Source organism: Phyllobates terribilis, unplaced genomic scaffold (assembly GCF_046119375.1).
Source record: "Phyllobates terribilis strain yellow unplaced genomic scaffold, ASM4611937v1 Scaffold_10__3_contigs__length_209671492, whole genome shotgun sequence".
NCBI lineage: Eukaryota > Metazoa > Chordata > Amphibia > Anura > Dendrobatidae > Phyllobates > Phyllobates terribilis.
This window is the reverse complement of record NW_027362770.1, coordinates 1,120,145-1,132,671: the sequence shown is the minus strand read 5'-3', so window position 1 is coordinate 1,132,671 and position 12,527 is coordinate 1,120,145.

Genomic DNA, 12,527 nt, shown 5'->3' with positions numbered 1-12,527 from the left:
AGTTCGGGTTAGCGCAGCAACGCTTTTAGCTAGCTCTTGGACCTGATGGTGCAGGTCTGGAGCCGGGTCATTGTTCAAAGCCTGCGCATCAGCTCCCACTGGCCCTGCCGACAAGGGTGTCGCCTCCTGGTGGTAAGCGGTAGCAGGGCGCCTATGGGCCACAACGCCACCCGGTGCCGGTTCTCGGAGCACCCGGATGGCTCTGTCCTTGAACTGTGCAAAGTCCAGATGAGGATCCTGTAAGGCTATGGCCCGCAACTGGGTTCGGTGGACATTGCAATATAGTCCCTCTATAAATTGTTCGGTCAGCAGCCTGTCCTCGTTTCCCACGCTGTCAGGGTCGGTCTGCTTAATGGCTCTCAGGGCCTCTTGTAAGTTTAGTGCATAGTCCCTTATACTCTCATGTGCTCGCTGCTTGCACCCATAGAATCTAAGCTTAATCTCGGCTGAGGTGCGGGTATCAAAGGTGTCCCTCAGCCGGGTTAGTATCCCTGCGACAGTCCTCCTCCCAGGTGGCCAGGACTTTACCTCCCTTTGGGCTGCCCGGTTAGTTGGGCCACCAGGATGCTCACTTTTTGCTCTTCTGTGAGGGGGTACACCTGGAAGAGGCTATCCAGCTTTTCTCTAAAGTCATTCAGGGTATGTGACTCCCCTGAGTACTGGGGTAGCCAGGCTGCTCCCGGGATATAGGGCATGGTGAAAGGCATGACTGCAGCAGCGGTGGCGCTGGCAGGGGTTGAGGCAGTGAAGCTCTCCTCCGTATCCGACATCTTCCTCCCCCCTAGTGGACCGTGGCCTACCTTGTGATGATCCTCTTCCGTAGGCCGCGGCTCCGCAGTGGATCGTCAGGGTTGAGGACCTTCCGTTTCGCTCCTGTGACATCGGCGTCTGCTGGGCTCCTTCCAGGACCTTACGCAACGTCCGGACGTGAGGCGGGGCTTCAGTTCTCGCGCGCTTTCGGAGTCCACGCCCCTCTTCTTCCAGCGCGGCGTCTTCAAGATGGCGTCCAACGACGGGAAAACTCCACGGATGGCGGGAAGAAGGCAGAAGATGGCGCCGGATGGCGGGTAAACTTCGCAGATGGCGGGAAGAAGGTAGAAGATGGCGCCGGATGGCGGGAAACCTCCACGGATGGCGGGAATCTTCACCACTGGTAAGTTTGAACAGTCTTTTTCAGGCACGCAGTACCCGGTGGTTGCAGGCACAAAATCCTGCCAACTACGCCAAAGTTGACGCGCCCCTGGGCCTATGTGGTGTAGCGTTGCGCACGTGGGGACTACCCGGAGCCGGGCCTGTTGGGGGTAGTAGTCTCGTGGCGGTGACCCGGTCCGTGCCCAGGGAGTCAAACTGTGTGGCTGAGTATTAGCAGTAGATGTAGGACGACTACGCCACCCGTTGAATGCAGCTATGGAGCTGCCGCTGCAGGGCAGACCGCTGAGGCCGGTGGAAGGATGGTGCAGCGTGGATGGTATAACCCCCAACGGGAGGGGTATGGCCTCAGGGCAGCCGACGTGGATGATGGGGGTAGCAGGAACCACTCAGAGACGATGCGGTGTGGTTCAGGGTCTTTACTGGTGACAAAGATAGACCCTCCCGGAGTACTGGCTAGCGGTCGGGGCCTGGTCAGTCCTTGAACAGATGGGATCTCCCCTGGCCGGGCGGAGTTGTAGGCCTCCCCAATTAATTGTACTCTTCTGGCTACCTTGCTAGAGGCGGGTAAAAGTAGCCCACGTCCCTGAGTGTACCGTGTGGTGCTCACCCGTATGGCCGGTGACTCGGGGCCTTCTAGTGGCTTCCGCTCCACAACGGCGGTGCTGGTCCCACGCGTGTGACCGTGCCTTCGGGTTTCTTGGCCAGAGGACCTGAAATCCCCTGCCGGTCGGTTTCTGCTGCTGGGTAAGGATTAGTCCCCACAGCCTCGGACTCCGGGTCCGGTCGTAACTCTTCAATCAGGGCGAGCTCTACAGCTGCCAGCCCCTGATTCCTTTTAGCACGACTTCCTCAGAGCTCCTGATCTCTCTTTCCTATAGCTGCTTCTCCTCTTCTCTCTCTACTCTTTCTCTTCTCTCCTCTAACCCTGCCTCAGCCCCAGTTTTATATAGGGGAAGTTCTTCCCCTCCCAGGACTGGGCAGGAGGTGTGGCATGCATAGGATTCCTGACCAAGAGACCTCCCACCTGCTCTCAGACATAATATTGCTATTACTGTGGAAACCAGCCCCCTGGGGTGCCACATCCACCAGGCGGAAAGGCAGCATTTCTGTAGCCAAGAGCTTGCAGATGGTGAAATTCAACCTCTTAGCTTTCTCATGGCTAGGAGGAAATGGTCTTTTACTTGTCCACATCTGAGGGACCGAGGGCTGGCTATTGTGCTTAGACGGGGTTGATAAGGGTGTCCCCGGCAAACTGCCGGTCTGTGAGGAAGATGCAGGCGGACATTTTAGGTTGCCTTGATCCAAAGGTGGTGCTATCGATGTCGGACAGCGCTCAACACCAGCTGGTGTTACCACCTCCAAAGAAAAGAATGACCTGCCAATCACGCTGGCTGTTGCGGGTAAAGAGGTGGCAGGTCTGCGCCCCAAAACAGGTGTGACTGCTGTCCCCCCAGTCACAGATAATGAAGAGGCCGCGGATGCACAAGATATGGCAGACGGTGGTTGGCCCGGCCGGCTAGGCCGCATTGTAGCAGACTGAGCTTCCCACTGCAACTTATGCTTCATGTCCATGTGCCGGTTCATGCATGAAGTACTCAAACTATGTATTTTTTGGCCTCTACTTAGCTTTTGCTGACAAATGTTACAGATAACACGAGTTGGGTCATCTTTATCGATCTGAAAAAATGCCCAGGCTATGCAAGGCTTAGCACCCATGCGACCTGAAGAGCCACCACGACTTGTGGTGAGAGGCTGAGTTGTGTTTGAGGATGCAGTTGTTGACGTGCTTCCAGTACTATGTCTCTGTCCAGGAAGGCGCAACCTGACCTCGTCGTCACTAGCATCTTCCTCCACCTCCTCTGCTGACCTCATCTCTTGGCTGACTGTGGGTTGACAGTAAGTGGGATCTCCAACCTCATCATCATCACCCTGTGCGTTATCACACCCGTCGTCCTCAGAGCCAACCTGTTCCTGCCCTGACAAAAAACTAAAGTTGTCGCTCCAATCAGGTATTTGAGTCTTATCATCGTCTTCCTCATTGTCTCCACCAACAGGAGTTACAGTTTGGGAATGAGGGTCTACATTATGGTCAGAACCTTCTGCGTCTGGTCCTGGATCCGACTCATAAAGATTCTGGGCATCAGTGCAGATCATTTCCTTGTCTGGATTCACAGAAGCGCTGGAGTCGACCTCTGATTCCCAGGCTATAGTATGAGTAAACAGCTCTGCAGACTCAACCATCTGTTCTACCTCATACTCAGACGGGCAGCTGGAGATTTGGGAGCTGTGAGGAAGCAAGTGCGATTGGGGTGACACCTTTGAGGACTGGAGTATTTGTGATGTTGAAGTTGATGTGGAGGAGAGCCCACTTAAAGGAGCACTTGAAATCCGTTGAAGCACCTGCTGTTTTTGTGCCTCATCTGGAATTTGTAGCGATTGGCGTGGCCGTAAGAAAGGGATCTTATCACATTGTCCGCTAAAAGAAGTAGACATTTTAATTTGGCTGGAAGATGGTCTTTCTTCTGCAGATGTTACTGTTGCTTTAACACCTACCCCACGGACACAACCTTTTTTCCCCTTCCCAACACGCCTATTCCCCTTTCCACCAGCAGCAGGCCTTTTTCCACTCATTTTGGTGGTTAACTAATTCACAACTCTGGAGTTGTTTGCACAAAAAAACAATGGATGGGAACCAAGCAGAGCTGAGTGGCCAAACTGTGGTATTAGGCCAAAACTATTGGCTGGGTTAGATGCAGAAAAAAATTATATTCAATTTGCAACCTGATGGAGGTCTGTATAGATGGACTAATACAACAAGTCCCACACACAGCTAGAAGCCCAATATTTTTTCAGAGGTAGATGCAGAAAAAAATATATTCAGTTTGCAACCTGATGGAGGTCTGTATAGATGGATTAATAGAACAAGTCCCACACACAGCTAGAAGCCCAATATTTTTTCAGAGGTAGATGCAGAAAAAAATTATATTCAGTTTGCAACCTTATGGAGGTCAGTATAGATGGACTAATAGAACAAGTCCCACACACAGCTAGAAGGCCAAATATTTTTTCAGAGGTAGATGCAGAAAAAAATTATATTCAGTTTGCAACCTTATGGAGGTCAGTATAGATGGACTAATAGAACAAGTCCCACACACAGCTAGAAGGCCAAATATTTTGTCAGAGGTAGATGCAGAAAAAAATTATATTCAGTTTGCAACCTTATGGAGGTCAGTATAGATGGACTAATACAACAAGTCCCACACACAGCTAGAAGCCCAATATTTTTTCAGAGGTAGATGCAGAAAAAAAAATATTCAGTTTGCAACCTGATGGAGGTCTGTATAGATGGATTAATAGAACAAGTCCCACACACAGCTAGAAGCCCAATATTTTTTCAGAGGTAGATGCAGAAAAAAATATATTCAGTTTGCAACCTGATGGAGGTCTGTATAGATGGATTAATAGAACAAGTCCCACACACAGCTAGAAGCCCAATATTTTTTCAGAGGTAGATGAAGAAAAAAATATATGCAGTTTGCAACCTGATGGAGGTCAGTATAGATGGACTAGTACAACAAGTCCCACACACAGCTAGAAGCCCAATATTTTTTCAGAGCTAGATGCAGAAAAAAATTATATTCAATTTGCAACCTGATGGAGGTCAGTATAGATGGACTAATAGAACAAGTCCCACACACAGCTAGAAGGCCAAATATTTTTTCAGAGGTAGATGCAGAAAAAAATTATATTCAGTTTGCAACCTTATGGAGGTCAGTATAGATGGACTAATAGAACAAGTCCCACACACAGCTAGAAGGCCAAATATTTTTTCAGAGGTAGATGCAGAAAAAAATTATATTCAGTTTGCAACCTTATGGAGGTCAGTATAGATGGACTAATAGAACAAGTCCCACACACAGCTAGAAGGCCAAATATTTTTTCAGAGGTAGATGCAGAAAAAAATATATTCAGTTTGCAACCTGATGGAGGTCTGTATAGATGGATTAATAGAACAAGTCCCACACACAGCTAGAAGCCCAATATTTTTTCAGAGGTAGATGAAGAAAAAAATATATGCAGTTTGCAACCTGATGGAGGTCAGTATAGATGGACTAGTACAACAAGTCCCACACACAGCTAGAAGCCCAATATTTTTTCAGAGCTAGATGCAGAAAAAAATTATATTCAATTTGCAACCTGATGGAGGTCAGTATAGATGGACTAATAGAATGATGCTATGCCCAAAAGATTTTACTTCACTAGGTGCAGTAAAAAAATTGGTATTCTATACACAGGTGGTATATCTTGCAACACAGATAGGCTACTCCACTGACTAACACACTCTGCAATAGGCCAAAAAGGATTAGCTTTGCTAGATTCAGCCAAATGCTGTGAAAAAAACTTGCACAGCACTGGCACAGACCTGCCTGGCAAAAACTGATAGGAACTGATGTAACCTAGTCCTGAAAAGGACTCCAATTACAATTAGTCTTTACTCCCACAATCTATCTATTTAAGAGCACAGACCTGCCTGATAAAAGTCGTAGGAAATGCTGTAACCTAGTCCTTAAAAGGACTGCAATCACAACTATTCCCTACTCCCAAGCTATCTGTAGATTTGTGCGAAAATTGGCTTGAAATTAACAAGGTATAGCGCACACAGCAACAGCGGTGCCGTCTAACACGCAGCTGCAGCAGTGAGAAAATGGTGGCGACGGGGAAAATGGCTTGGTCTTATAGGGCAAGGACATGTGACATACACTGCCAATGACACATGCCCTTGCTTGTGTGAAAAAAAGCACTTCGCTCCGTGTGTGCGCTGCTGATAGGCTGACAGATTGCACCTCCCCACTGCAAATGCGGGAAAGAGAAAAAAAAATGGAGATCTTCATTGTTCCTGCAGAGATCCATCCCCTGCCCCTCCCCCCACCCCGCTGTACACTCAAACTGCGTATTAACATTAATTTTCATCATTACTGAGAAAAAATCCAGTTATGATTTTGGTGCACGAACAGTTATCGAACATAACCTCGAACAGCCGAATTTTTCTCAAATTGTTCGTGTTCGCCGAACGGCTCGAACACCGCCCAAAACAGCTCGAATTTGAGATTGGCGAACAGTTCGAGTAGAACAACGCTCATCTCTAGTTGTCTTATTGTGTCATTGTGACCTTCACCTCTCTTCCAAGGGGCATTAAAACCATCTTGTTAAGCTACTGTTAGCTCCCCGTCTCTTCCACGAGGCATTGATATTGTCTTTTTATTCCACTGCGACCTCCACCACTCTTCCAAGGGGCATTGATATTGTCTTTTTAATCCACTGCGAACTCCCCCACTCTTCCAAGGGGCATTAAAACAGTCTTGTTATGCTACTGTGATGTCGACTTCTCTTCCAAGAGGCATTAAAACCATCTGGTTAAACCACTCTGAACTCCAGAGCTCTTCCAAGGGGCATTTATATTGTCTTTTTATTCCACTCTAACCTCCACCACACTTCCAAGGGGCATTGACATTGTCTTTTTATTCCAGTGCGACCTCCACCACTCTTCCAAGGGGCATTAAAACCATATTGTTAAGCTACAGTGACCTCCACATCTCTTCCACGGGTCATTGATATTGTCTTTTTATTCCACTGTTACCTCCACCAATCTTCCAAGGGGCATTGATATTGTTTTTTTATTCCACTGTGACCTCCACCACTCTTCCAAGGTGCATTAAAACCGTCTTGTGAAGTTACTGTGACCTCCACGCCTCTTCCAAGAAGCGTTAAAACCATCTGGTTATACCACTCTGAACTACACAGATCTTCCAAAGGGCATTATTATAGTCTTTTTATTCCACTGTAACCTCCACCACTCTTCCAAGGGGCATTTATATTGTCTTTTTATTCCGCTGCGACCTCCACCAGTCCTCCAAGAGGCATTAAAACCGTCTTGTTAAGCTACTGTGACCTCCACGTCTCTTCCACGCGGCATTGAAATTGTCTTTTTATTCCACTGTAACCTCCACCACTCGTCCAAGGGGCATTGATAATGTCTTTTTTTTCCACTGCGACCTCCACCACTCTTCCAAGGAGCATTGATAATGTCTTTTTATTCCAATGCGACCTCCAGCACTCTTCCAAGGCTCATTGATATTGTATTTTTAATCCACTGCGACCTCCACCACTCTTCCAAGGGGATTAAAACCGTATTGTTAAGGTATTGTGACCTCCACCACTGTTCCAAGGGGCATTGATAATGTCTTTTTATTCCACTGGGACCTTCACCACTCTTCCAAGTGGCAATGATATTGTCTTTTTAATCCACTGCGACCTCCACCACTCTTCCAAGGGGCATTAAATAAGTCTTGTTAAGCTACTGTGACCTCCACGTCTCTTCCAAGGTGCATTAAAACCGTCAATTTCAACCACTCTGAACTCCACAGCTCTTGCAAGAGGCATTGATATTGTCTTTTTACTCCACTGTAACCTACAGCACTCTTTCAAGGGGCATTGATATTGTCTTTTTATTCCACTACGACTTCTACCACTCTCCCAAGGTGCATTAAAAACATCTTGTTTAGCTACTGTAACGTCCATGTCTATTCCACGGGGCAATGATATTGTCTTTTTATTCCACTGTATCCTCCACCACTCTTCCAAGGGGTATTGATATTGTCTTTTTATTCCAATGCAACTTCCACCTCTCTTCTAAGGGGCATTGATATTGTCTTTTTAATCCACTGCGACCTCCACCACTTTTCCAAGGGGCATTAAAAATGTCTTTTTAAGCTTCTGTGACCTCCACGTCACTTCCAGTGGGCATTAAAACCGTCTGGTTTAACTACTCTGAACTCCACTGCTCTTCCAAAGGGCATTGATATTGTCTTTTTCATCCTCTGTTCCCTCCACCACTCTTCCAAGGGGCATTGATATTGTTTTTTTATTCCACTGCGACCTCCACTACTCTTCCAAGGGGCATTGATATTGTCTTTTTATTCCACTGCGACCTCCACCACTCTTCTAAGGGGCATTTATATTGTCTTTTTAATCAACTGCGACCTCCACCACTCTTCCAAGGGCCATTAAAACCGTGTTATTAAGCTACTTTGACCTCCACGTCAATTCCACGGGGCATTAAAACCGTCAATTTTAACCACTCTGAACTCCAAAGCTCTTGCAAGGGGCATTGATATTGTCTTCTTATTCCAATGTAACCTCCAGCACGCTTAAAAGGGGCATTAATATTGTCTTTTTATTCCACTGCAACTTCCACCTCTCTTCCAAGGTGCATTAAAACCGTAAATTTAAACCACTCTGAACTCCACAGCTTTTGCAAGAGGCATTGATATTGTCTTTCTATTCCACTGTAACCTACAGCACTCTTTCAAGGGGCATTGATATTGTCTTTCTATTCCACTACGACTTTCACCACTCTCCCAAGGTGCATTAAAAACATCTTGTTTAGCTACTGTAACGTCCATGTCTATTCCACGGGGCATTGATATTGTCTTTTTATTCCACTGTATACTCCACCACTCTTCCAAGGAGTATTGATATTGTCTCTTTATTCCACTGCGACTTCAACCTCTCTTCTAAGGGGCATTGATATTGTCTTTTTAATCCACTGCGACCTCCACCACTCGTCCAAGAGGCATTAAAACAGTCTTGTTAAGCTACTGTGACCTCCACATCTCTTCCAAGCGACATTAAAACCGTCTGGATAAACCACTCGGAACTCCACAGCTCTTCAAAGGGGCATTGATATTGTCTTTTTATTCCACTGTAACCTCCTCCATTCTACCAAGGGGTATTGATATTGTCTTTTTAATGCACTGCGACCTCCACCACTCTTCCAAGGGGCATTAGAACCATCTGGTTAAACCACTCTGAACTACATAGCTCTTTCAAGAGGCATTGAAAATGTCTTTTTATTTCACTGTAACCTCCACCACTCTTTCAAGGGGCATTGATATTGTCTTTTTATTCCACTGCGACCTCCACCACTCTTCCAAGGGGCATTAAAACCGTCTTGTTAAGCTACTATCACCTTCACGTCCCTTCCAAGGGGCATTAAAACCGTCAATTTAAACCACTCTGAACTCCACAGTTCTTGCAAGGGGCATTGATATTGTCTTCTTATTCCAATGTAACCTCCAGCACTCTTCCAAGGGGCATTGATATTTTATTTTTATTCCACTGCAACTTACACCTCTCTTCCAGGGGCATTAAAACCGTCTTGTTAAGCTACTGTGACCTCCACGTCTCTTTCACGGGGCATTGAAATTGTCTTTTTAATCCACTGTAACCTCCACCACTCTTCCAAGGGGCATTGATAATGTCTTTTTATTCCACTGGGACCTTCACCACTCTTCAAAGTGGCATTGATATTGTCTTTTTAATCCACTGCGACCTCCACCACTATTCCAAGGGGCATTAAAACCATCTTGTTAAGCTACTGTGACCTCCACTTCTCTTCCAAGGTGCATTAAAACCGTCAATTTAAACCACAATGAACTCCACAGCTCTTGCAAGAGTCATTGATATTGTCTTTTTACTCCACTGTCACCTACAGCACTCTTTCAAGGGTCATTGATATTGTCTTTTTATTTCACTACGACTTCCACCACTCTCCCAAGGTGCATTAAAAGCATCTTGTTTAGCTACTGTAACGGCCATGTCTATTTCATGGTGCATTGATATTGTCTTTCTATTCCACTGTATCCTCCACCACTCTTCCAAGGGGTATTGATATTGTCTTTTTATTCCACTGTGACTTCCACCTCTCTTCTAAGGGGCAATGATATTGTCTTTTTAATCCACTGCGACCTCCACCACTCTTCCAAGAGGCATTAAAAGAGTCTTGTTAAGCTACTGTGACCTCCACATCTCTTCCAAGCGGCATTAATACCGTCTGGATAAACTACTCTGAACTCCACAGCTCTTCAAAGGGGCATTGATATTGTCTTTTTATTCCACTGTAACCTCCACCATTCTTCCAAGGGGTATTGATATTGTCTTTTTAATGCACTGCGACCTCCACCACCCTTCCAAGGGGCATTAAAACCATCTGGTTAAACCACTCTGAACTCCATAGCTCTTTCAAGAGGCATTGATATTGTCTTTTTATTTCACTGCAACCTCCACCACTCTTTCAAGGGGCATTGATATTGTCTTTTTATTCCACTGCGACCTCCAACACTCTTCCAAGGGGCATTAAAACCGTATTGTTAAGCTACTGTCACCTTCACGTCCCCTCCAAGCGGCATTAAAACCGTCAATTTAAACCACTCTGAACTCCACTGCTCTTGCAAGGGGCATTGATATTGTCTTTTTATTCCAATGTAACCTCCAGCACTCTTCCAAGGGGCATTGATATTGTCTTTTTATTCCACTGCAACTTCCACCTCTCTTCCAAGGGGCATTAAAACCATCTTGTTAAGCTACTGTGACCTCCACGTCTCTTTCACGGGGCATTGATATTGTCTTTTTAATCCACTGTAACCTCCACCACTCTTCCAAGGGGCATTGATATTGTCTTTTCATTCCACTGGGACCTTCACCACTCTTTCAAGTGGCATTGATATTGTCTTTTTAATCCTCTGTGACCTCCACCACTCTTCCAAGGGGCATTAAAACCGTCTTGTTAAGCTACTGTGACCTCCAAGTCTCTTACAAGGTGCATTAAAACCGTCAATTTAAACCACTCTGAACTCCACAGCTCTTGCAAGAGGCATTGATATTGTCTTTTTATTCCACTGTAACCTACAGCACTCTTTCAAGGGGCATTGATATTGTCTTTTTATTCCACTACGACTTTCACCACTCTCCCAAGGTGCATTAAATACATCTTGTTTAGCTACTGTAACGTCCATGTCTATTCCACGGGGCATTGATATTGTCTTTTTATTCCACTGTATACTCCACCACTCTTCCAAGGAGTATTGATATTGTCTTTTTATTCCACTGCGACTTCAACCTCTCTTCTAAGGGGCATTGATATTGTCTTTTTAATCCACTGCGACCTCCACCACTCTTCCAAGAGGCATTAAAACAGTCTTGTTAAGCTACTGTGACCTCCACATCTCTTCCAAGCGGCATTAAAACCGTCTGGATAAACCACTCGGAACTCCATAGCTCTTCAAAGGGGCATTGATATTGTCTTTTTATTCCACTTTAACCTCCTCCATTCTACCAATGGGTATTGATATTGTCTTTTTAATGCACTGCGACCTCCACCACTCTTCCAAGGGGCATTAGAACCATCTGGTTAAACCACTCTGAACTCCATAGCTCTTTCAAGAGGCATTGATATTGTCTTTTTATTTCACTGTAACCTCCACCATTCTTTCAAGGGGCATTGATAATGTCTTTTTATTCCACTGGGACCTTCACCACTCTTCCAAGTGGCATTGTTATTGTCTTTTTAATCCACTGCGACCTCCACCACTATTCCAAGGGGCATTAAAACCGTCTTGTTAAGCTACTGTGACCTCCACTTCTCTTCCAAGGTGCATTAAAACCATCAATTTAAGCCACAATGAACTCCACAGCTCTTGCAAGAGTCATTGATATTGTCTTTTTACTCCACTGTAACCTACAGCACTCTTTCAAGGGTCATTGATATTGTCTTTTTATTCCACTACGACTTCCACCTCTCTTCCAAGGGGCATTAAAACCATCTTGTTAAGCTACTGTGACCTCCATGTCTCTTTCACGGGGCATTGATATTGTCTTTTTATTCCACTGTAACCTCCACCACTCTTCCAAGGGGCATTGATATTGTCTTTTTATTCCACTGGGACCTTCACCACTCTACCAAGTGGCATTGATATTGTCTTTTTAATCCTCTGTGACCTCCACCACTCTTCCAAGGGGCATTAAAACCGTCTTGTTAAGCTACTGTGACCTCCAAGTCTCTTACAATGTGCATTAAAACCGTCAATTTAAACCACTCTGAACTCCACAGCTCTTGCAAGAGGCATTGATATTGTCTTTTTATTCCACTGTAACCTACAGCACTCTTTCAAGGGGCATTCATATTGTCTTTTTATTCCACTACGACTTTCACCACTCTCCCAAGGTGCATTAAAAACATCTTGTTTAGCTACTGTAACGTCCATGTCTATTCCACGGGGCATTGATATTGTCTTTTTATTCCACTGTATACTCCACCACTCTTCCAAGGAGTATTGATATTGTCTTTTTATTCCACTGCAACTTCAACCTATCTTCTAAGGGGCATTGATATTGTCTTTTTAATCCACTGCGACCTCAACCACTCTTCCAAGAGGCATTAAAACAGTCTTGTTAAGCTACTGTGACCTCCACATCTCTTCCAAGCGGCATTAAAACTGTCTGGATAAACCACTCGGAACTCCACAGCTCTTCAAAGG